The 7,692-nt window shown below is 46.3% G+C and overlaps 1 non-coding gene across 1 annotated transcript; it reads right to left on the bottom strand.

The window, feature by feature from the left end:
* Positions 1-892: 892 nt before the first annotated feature.
* Trnat-ugu (transfer RNA threonine (anticodon UGU)) lies at positions 893-964 on the bottom strand. Its single transcript has one exon. It is a non-coding gene; the product is annotated as a tRNA-Thr (tRNA).
* Positions 965-7,692: the final 6,728 nt, after the last annotated feature.

Below are 7,692 nucleotides of genomic sequence, written 5' to 3'. Positions count from 1 at the left end.
GGTGGCTCAGTGGCTAAGGCGTTGCGCTGCTGAGCACGAGATCGCGGGTTCGATTCCCGGCCGCGGCGGCCGCTTTTCTGATGGAGGCGAAAAGCAAAAACGCCCGTGTGTACGAGATTTCGGCGCACGATAAAGATCCCCAGGTGGTCAAAATTAATCCGGAGCCCTCCACAACGGCGCGCCTCATCGCCTGCGTTGCGACGGCGCGTTAAACCCCACAATCAATCAATCAATAAGGCGGCAGTCTACAACGCCAAAGGAGGCATAGGGGTGTTGTTAAACTTTTTTTTTGTTTTTTTCTTTTTTTTTATCACGGGTAATGACGTTGCATTATTCCTAAAATAGGAAAGACGGAAAGCAAGAAAGAAAGAAAGAAAAACACGCGCCCAGAGTGGGGACCGAACCCACGCCTTTATATTACAAGACGAAAACCCTACCAATTGGGCTATCTGGGCAACTGTGTTCTCCTTCATTTTCAGGGGTATTTATATTTACCAGAACTGTATCTGACACTTGAGGGTGGTAGCCAGCGCCACTCTGACTGCTCGGGGAGAAGAGGACCTTCTTTTCAACCCCCGGGGCGTGACACGAACGTCTACAACCTGTCATGAGCGGCTAACTGGCGGGAAGCCCTCTTATGCTACCTAGGCATCAAGGCTGCCAGAAACAAAGCCCTTGCTAGGCTTTCGCAGAATAATATAATTAGGAAGTGAGGGGCTCGTTGAAGAAATATGGAAAGATAATTCGGCAGTCTACAACGCCAAATGAGGCATAGGGGTGTTGTTACACGTTTTTTTCCTCTTTCTTTCTTTTTTTTTATTACGGGTAATGACGTTACATTATTCCTAATATAGGAAAGACGGAAGGCAAGAAAGAAAGAAAGAAAAACACGCGCCCAGAGTGGGGACCGAACCCACGCCTTTCGATTACATGTCGAATGCCCTACCAATTGGGCTATCTGGGCGACTGTGTTCTGCTTCACTTCCAGGGGTATTTATATTTACCAGAACTGTATCTGACACTTGAGGGTGGTAGCCAGCGCCACTCTGACTGCACGGGGAGAAGGGGACCTTCTTTTCAACCCCCGGGGCGTGACACGAACGTCTACAACCTGTCATGAGCGGCTAACTGGCGGGAAGCCCTGTTATGCTACCTAGGCATCAAGGCTGCCAGAATCGAGGCCCTCGCTAGGCATCGGGTAGACATCATTCCAAGTAATTTAATTTAGAACCCTGAAATCAACGTAGAAGTGCACTGACCCATTCTTCTTCTCCACAGAGACGGCCGGCGAATACCACGGGCTTGCCCAGGGACTATAATGCTGCACATGAGCATGTCGGCCACATTGCCCTAAATATTTTAGATGCAACGCATCTCTTTACCTCGCCTTGTCCCTCCGGCGACTTCCGGCGTCCGTAGTCCGCATCCCTCCCCCATTCTCCTTGCCGCGCCAGCTGCGCGCTAACGCCGCTCTCACCGCAGCGCCCTCCCCCATTCTTCTCACCACGCCAGGTACGCGCTAACGCCGCTCTCACAGCAGCGCTATCTGCGTGTTAGCGCTCGCTCCCGTCGCCGTGCCAGCTGTGCGTCAGCGCGCGTTAGCGCTCGGTTAAACATCGAACACATGCGCATGCGCTGATCTCTCTCCTTCCCCTCATCGTTAACGCGCGGTACATATAAACGCGGTAACTGCGCCGCTTCGCTCAGTCGTTCCGCCGCTCCGATGACAATCGATGACCACCGATGATTTGAATGGAGACTAACAGGCCTGCTATCGCGATGGTCGGCGCAACCGCACGTAATATAAAAGAAACAACAACAAATTGACACGCTAAATGGAAACAATATAACGGAAACGCAACTGAAAGCTCACGATGCGTTGCATTTACCTATGGTTCCCCTGGTGGGAAGATGGTGTAAATTTTTTCTATCTAATGGAGAGACACAGTATAGATGACGCCCAACGATGTTGGGGCCATCCGTTTCGATGTAGTGCTCTGCGAAATGTGGGAAAGAGAGGGGGAGCACGAGTAGAAGGAAGCTTGGTATTTAGAAAGCACGTCTCCAAGAGATTTTCTTTAAGAAGGAGTGAGATCGGGGCCGATGGCAGTACCAGGAAGAGGTGGGGGGGGGGAGGGGCAAAAACCAAATTGGGTGGGCACTATAGAGTTATGGAAGATGGTAGAATGGGGGCAATTTCGTCATTAACAGATCCAAATGTTCAAACCTTAGAGAACGGAACTGGTTCTGAAGTCGTATTCTGAATAGTAATGAGCGCATTCCCTTGCGTAAATCGGACAAGACCGGCAGCGATTGGAACACACCGCGATAGCAAACGAGAAGAGGGCTCAACAAAGACATTTCTGAGGATGTCAAGGTTTAGAAGACACAAATACGAGTCGGAGGGATGCAGGAATGAGGGATCGCAACACGGGTTTCGGTAGAAGGGATGACGTTTACATTTATGATGAGCGATCACAAAGACGGGACGGTAAATATATTACAATAAAGGGTAAATTTGTTCCAATGGAAGTAAACGGTTTTCATCTGCGTTTTCGGGCGCCATACCACAACATTTCCTCCAGTAACGGCTCCAGCAGAAATCGGTAAGATGTACTCGTGATGAGGAGGTATAACAAGTCCCGTGTAAGAGAAATGTCCCGTGTAGAAAAAAAAACTTCGTGTGCAAAACCAAGCACGCACATATTTCTCAGACTATATGTTTGGCCGCAAGAAAAGTAGGAAGAACCAATGGCGTAGCTTTCTTTTTCTGAACATAAGTAGGTTCAAAGGGTTCGATAATATCTTGGACCAATATTCGTAATAGCATTCAGTTTTTTTTCGAACATCGCTGTGATGCCATTCCCGGCCGCTTTTTCGGAAATAAGAGCATGAGCGGTTTCCGGCAAGTGGATTGAGTGTATCATTCCTCTCACGGAGAAACTCGCTGCTCTGCCTTCCAAGTGACAGCTATTTATATTTATATTCAAAGTCAGAGTTATGTTATGGAAGCTTTTGCGATTCTTGAACCTGAGCACCTCCACTGCTCCACACAGCATTGTTGGTTCCTGGATCTTTTTTACTAACGAGTCACTTAGAAGTTCTGCTTTTCGTGTTTTAGTGAAGAGACGTTTCGATTAAGAAGGTAATTGATGAAAACTTGCTCACTTGCTCCGCAGCACTGCTTTTATGCCTTACCCTAGAACTATAGTACTAGTTGTAGCCGAAGCAGCAGGAGTGATGTTAGGCAGACGAATATCTACTTGGTCTTACCTGATGAAAGGATTTTCATGGCAGGTCCCAAGTCCTCAACTCCACTCACTTCAAGAAACGCGCTGTAGGAAATACATTCCTCTAGACACGTAGTCAGCATGATCTCAACTTTGTAGCAATCATAGTGGCTGAAGCGCCCACTTAGACAAAACCTCCCTCAGGTTGTTCCAGCTGTATGCTAATCACAACGTGAAAAGCTACGGTGCTCGTTTGTACCTTAAGTGCCCCTCTTAGTAGGAGTATCGTTAGACTTGCCATTAGCAGATCGCCTTGCTGCCGACAATCTTTCCCGCAAACCAACACCTTGCATGATGTACCAGGAGCGCCTGTACCCGCGCAAAATTCTCGGATTAAAGAGGTGTATGAGTGAGGTCATTTTAACACTGGAAGCTGTGCTCAGGAACTGGCGCCGTACTAACATTGGTAGCTCTGCTAGAAACAGTATGACTTGCTATATAGAGTACTCCACTTCCAGCACCCCGAATGGATTCACCCATGCGCTCTTAGTTCCTAAAGCTTGTGTGTTAGCCTCCGCGCTGTCGCTCTCCTCAGAGTCGCGCGACATGGCAGTTGATATCTTTTGAAGAGTTTCGCGTTCGCGCATTTGGAATCTGTTTATATCACCAGGTAATATGCCGTGGTTTTTTATTTAAGCCGCAGCTGGTAATTTGGAATGTGCCTCAATTTTGGAGTGACTAGACCTCTATTATGCAGAATGGCAACGTGTGTAAATGCGTTTGCACTATATGCGCGGCACCGTAATTAAAGTCAAACTTCTTATACGGACATCTGTTTAGTTTTTCAAGGCTATAGGATGATATACCTAATTTAGTTTTAAACCAACAATTTTCCCCTACGCTTATCATAATTTTAAGCTGAGGGCCCAAAGTTTTTTCTTACTCGTGTTATGTGTTTTCGACAGATATTTATTTTTACACCTTATTTTATACCATTCGTAGTCTTACCTCCTTTTAAACAACCTCTGACGTCGTCTTTTTAATATTGCTACAACTAAGCACTCGTCAAGAAATATTAAAGTTGTGTATGATTTTATTTCCCTTTCTCACCGGTGTTATTTTATTTGAGATTAATTACTATATACCAAACCTTTCAGCCTCTCACTGAAATCGCCCGCAGAGCATCCAAAATGCATTGCAGGAAAGGCTTCTTTTTGTAGCCGTTATGATGATTCTGGGTGAAGTGAAGAAAAATAAAACGCTTTCAGACGGATAAATAAACGTGGGTACCTCGCGTTATAAACCCGACCGCGCCATTCAGGCAAGGGCGATGCAGTTTGGATTTCGTCAGGGGTGCACAGACATGCACAACTGGAAACAAAATTCACCCCTTCCGCTAAATATGACGAAGGCTGAACGCTCGAGGAAGCCATTGAATGCCTGTATGGCTAATGCACTAGAGCAAAACCACAGTGCAGTAAAGCGTCTCGATAACGAACAGGAGTTGGCATAAAGAAGTCACAGTCTCACGCTGTACTATCGACGAATAAGATCTGTTGTCTTTATGCTGCCTTCGTATGGTGCTGGACTCTATCCCAGAAAGCTTCCCATTTTCCCTACGTGGTCGTTTTGACACAGATATAGTTGATTTTTGCACGGCTTTTAAAATAGTAATTCAATGTCGCTATTTTTAGGGGCGAAGCTCGTTAAGGCGTGGGTCTGTCTATCCTCGACGTATGTATGTAGCCACCTCTAGTTTAGTTCTTGTATTGTTTACTAGATGGCGTGGCTACCTCTAGTTTAGTTCTTGGATTGTTTACTAGATGGCGGTACTTGTATATGATGAAAAGATGCGCTTGGATTGTTTACTAGATGGCGTGGCTACCTCTAGTTTAGTTCTTGGATTGTTTACTAGATGGCGGGGAGCGTTGTAATAAAATTCGTTCGCTGTTGGCGCGCGCTCGGAGTCGCCCGATGGATAAGCCTGCAGATGTGCGAGCCCGCGAGGCAGAAGCGCTCCGTGAAGCTGCGCGACGCCGCCGCCAAGATCCTGCCGTACGAGAGCGGGAGGCCGAAGCGTGTCGTCTGGCTGCGCGACGACGCCGCCAAGATCCCAGCGTTCGAGAACGAGAGGCCCAAGCGTCACGACAACGGCGCGAGGACCCTGCCGTACGCGAAGCGGCACGGCTGCGGCGCGAAGAGGATCTCCAAAACGTCAGAGAACGGGAAGCGGCGAGAAAGCGCGCGTATCGGCAGGCAGACCCTGATGCAGTGAGAGCTCGTGAGGCGTCTGCAAAACGCATCAGGCGAGCTCAGCCCCAAGGTGCCGACGCGCGGTTTAAGCGAGCCTTTCTAGACGTTACGTTCGGACACAGATGTCGTGGGCGAACTTTCACTGAAGAGTCACGGTTTTACCGATGATTTCCCCTTAGGAGCTTCGCCCACTCATCATCATTCACCCCGTGAATATGCTGTGAACGTTTTGAATTGGAAACCGAGATATATATTTCTGCACCGACGACAGAGGAGAACCAAGAACCCTGATACATTACTTTGGATCATGTGTAAAATATTGAGACTTCTATGGCAGATTTGGGTATTCTTTCCGGATTCAAGAAATAACTTCGCCAATAAACTGCCAAAATATCCAATTGCAGCTGGTCGAGTTCTTCGACAAAAACTCTGTGACACTCAGACTCGATTGGTTAATTTTTGTCTTTCAGTTTACTGGCGTGTACATTACATCTCCTGACATCGTAGTGAACCAATGCCACCTATATTTCATTTGCTGACAGTGGGAATTCCTCCATTGAAACGAAGATTATGTGCCCTGGTGGGTAGACCATAACGAGCGAAAACACCTACTTCTACCTCTTCCAAGGCTTACGACGATCGGTCGCGTCTCACTATTGTGGCCAGTCGGCACACACATCCCGCCATTCCCGCCATAAGTTGGGACTCAAGCTCCTGGCTGTTTGCAGCCATTTTTGTCTTACGTAAATGTAAACAGGCACTCTGTTATGTCCCCTTATGACGGTTAAGAGGGGTACAGGTGCAACAATTCATACAATGCGTTTAAAAGAATTCCCTGTTTCAACTTATTATGGGCCGTAAAGTAGTCCTTTTTAGAAATTATAGAGCCTTAGTGCCAATCTAAGCTCAACACCACGGTACGGTCACATCGCGTGTCACAATCGTTTCACCAGACTGTCCTGTACACATAACGATTCAAAGCAGTACGAGGTCAGCTTGTCAGTAAAATAACCAAAACCCACTCCTCTAGAACGGCGGTCTACTCTAGGAATAAGTATGCCCGCAATGCAAGCAACGATGCTTGCATCATAATAATGTGGTTTCTTTTGGCGTAGAGATGACGAATGTTCTCACATTCCAAACAAAAGGAATTAACGTTTATTCCCCTTTATTTTCTGAGCCGTTCAATTCGGTAATACCCGAAACACCTTGCGTAATTACTACATAAATTTACGACTTATTGCAGACAGTGTGGACGTGATATACGCATCAGGTTGCTAGCTTTTTGCAAATTATGTGTTGCTTGCCGTCTTGGCCAACTTGTCGTGCAAATCTACATGCTAGAGAAATCTTTTGAGAAAAAAAAAGGCCGGAAGTTAAGCCACATAACAAGAAAGGGTGCTTTCACAGTCAGCGCACAGGTACACTAATTTGTAGCACGTGTATAAGATGTGGCATTGTGTTAACGTCACGGTAGCTTCGGACATAGTTCGCGACAGAAACAGCGCTGGCGTAAGTGTTTTCCATGTATGCTGATTTTTCTGGCTCAAGAACTAGACCTGACTACATGATGTGAAATCAAGTAACGTAATACACAAGGCTGGTGCAACGCGATATGTGCGTTAGGTAACCAATGAATAATTTGGCTACGTTATTTTTTTTCTACTGTTGTCTCCACCTTTTTATGGTCATCGCTTTGCCCGTGGTATCTTGTTAAAACATCAGATACTCCTATAGACATCTGGCACAGGTGAAACAGCGAAATAACAATGGAATCATCGCTCGTTTTAACTAGGCGTATCAGATAGTTTTCCCAACTTGCCATAGGCAGAGATGACAATAAACAGAATGTCAGCTGCAATATTATCAACAAAACATTCCCGACAATATTCGTAACAAAAGAACCGCGCCCAAAATTATTATAAATGAATGAAATATATATTGACTTCTTTAAACCAGTAATATGTATCAGGTCACCGCTGTGGTCGCACGGTTTAATAATATTCGCTCGGCGCACCCTATGTCGAAGAACTCGACCAGCTGCAATTGGATATTTTGGCGGTTTATTGGCGAAGTTATTTCTTGAATCCGGAAAGAATACCCAAATCTGTCATAGAGGTCTCAATATTTTACACATGATCCAAAGTAATATACCAGGGTTCATGGTTCTCCTCTGTCGTCGGTGCAGAAATATATATCTCTGTTTCCA

The sequence above is a fragment of the Haemaphysalis longicornis genome, unplaced genomic scaffold, assembly GCF_048455015.1.
Source record: "Haemaphysalis longicornis isolate Haplotype H1 unplaced genomic scaffold, Haemaphysalis longicornis Haplotype H1 scaffold_7, whole genome shotgun sequence".
Lineage (NCBI taxonomy): Eukaryota > Metazoa > Arthropoda > Arachnida > Ixodida > Ixodidae > Haemaphysalis > Haemaphysalis longicornis.
This window is presented reverse-complemented; position numbering and strand designations above follow the sequence as displayed.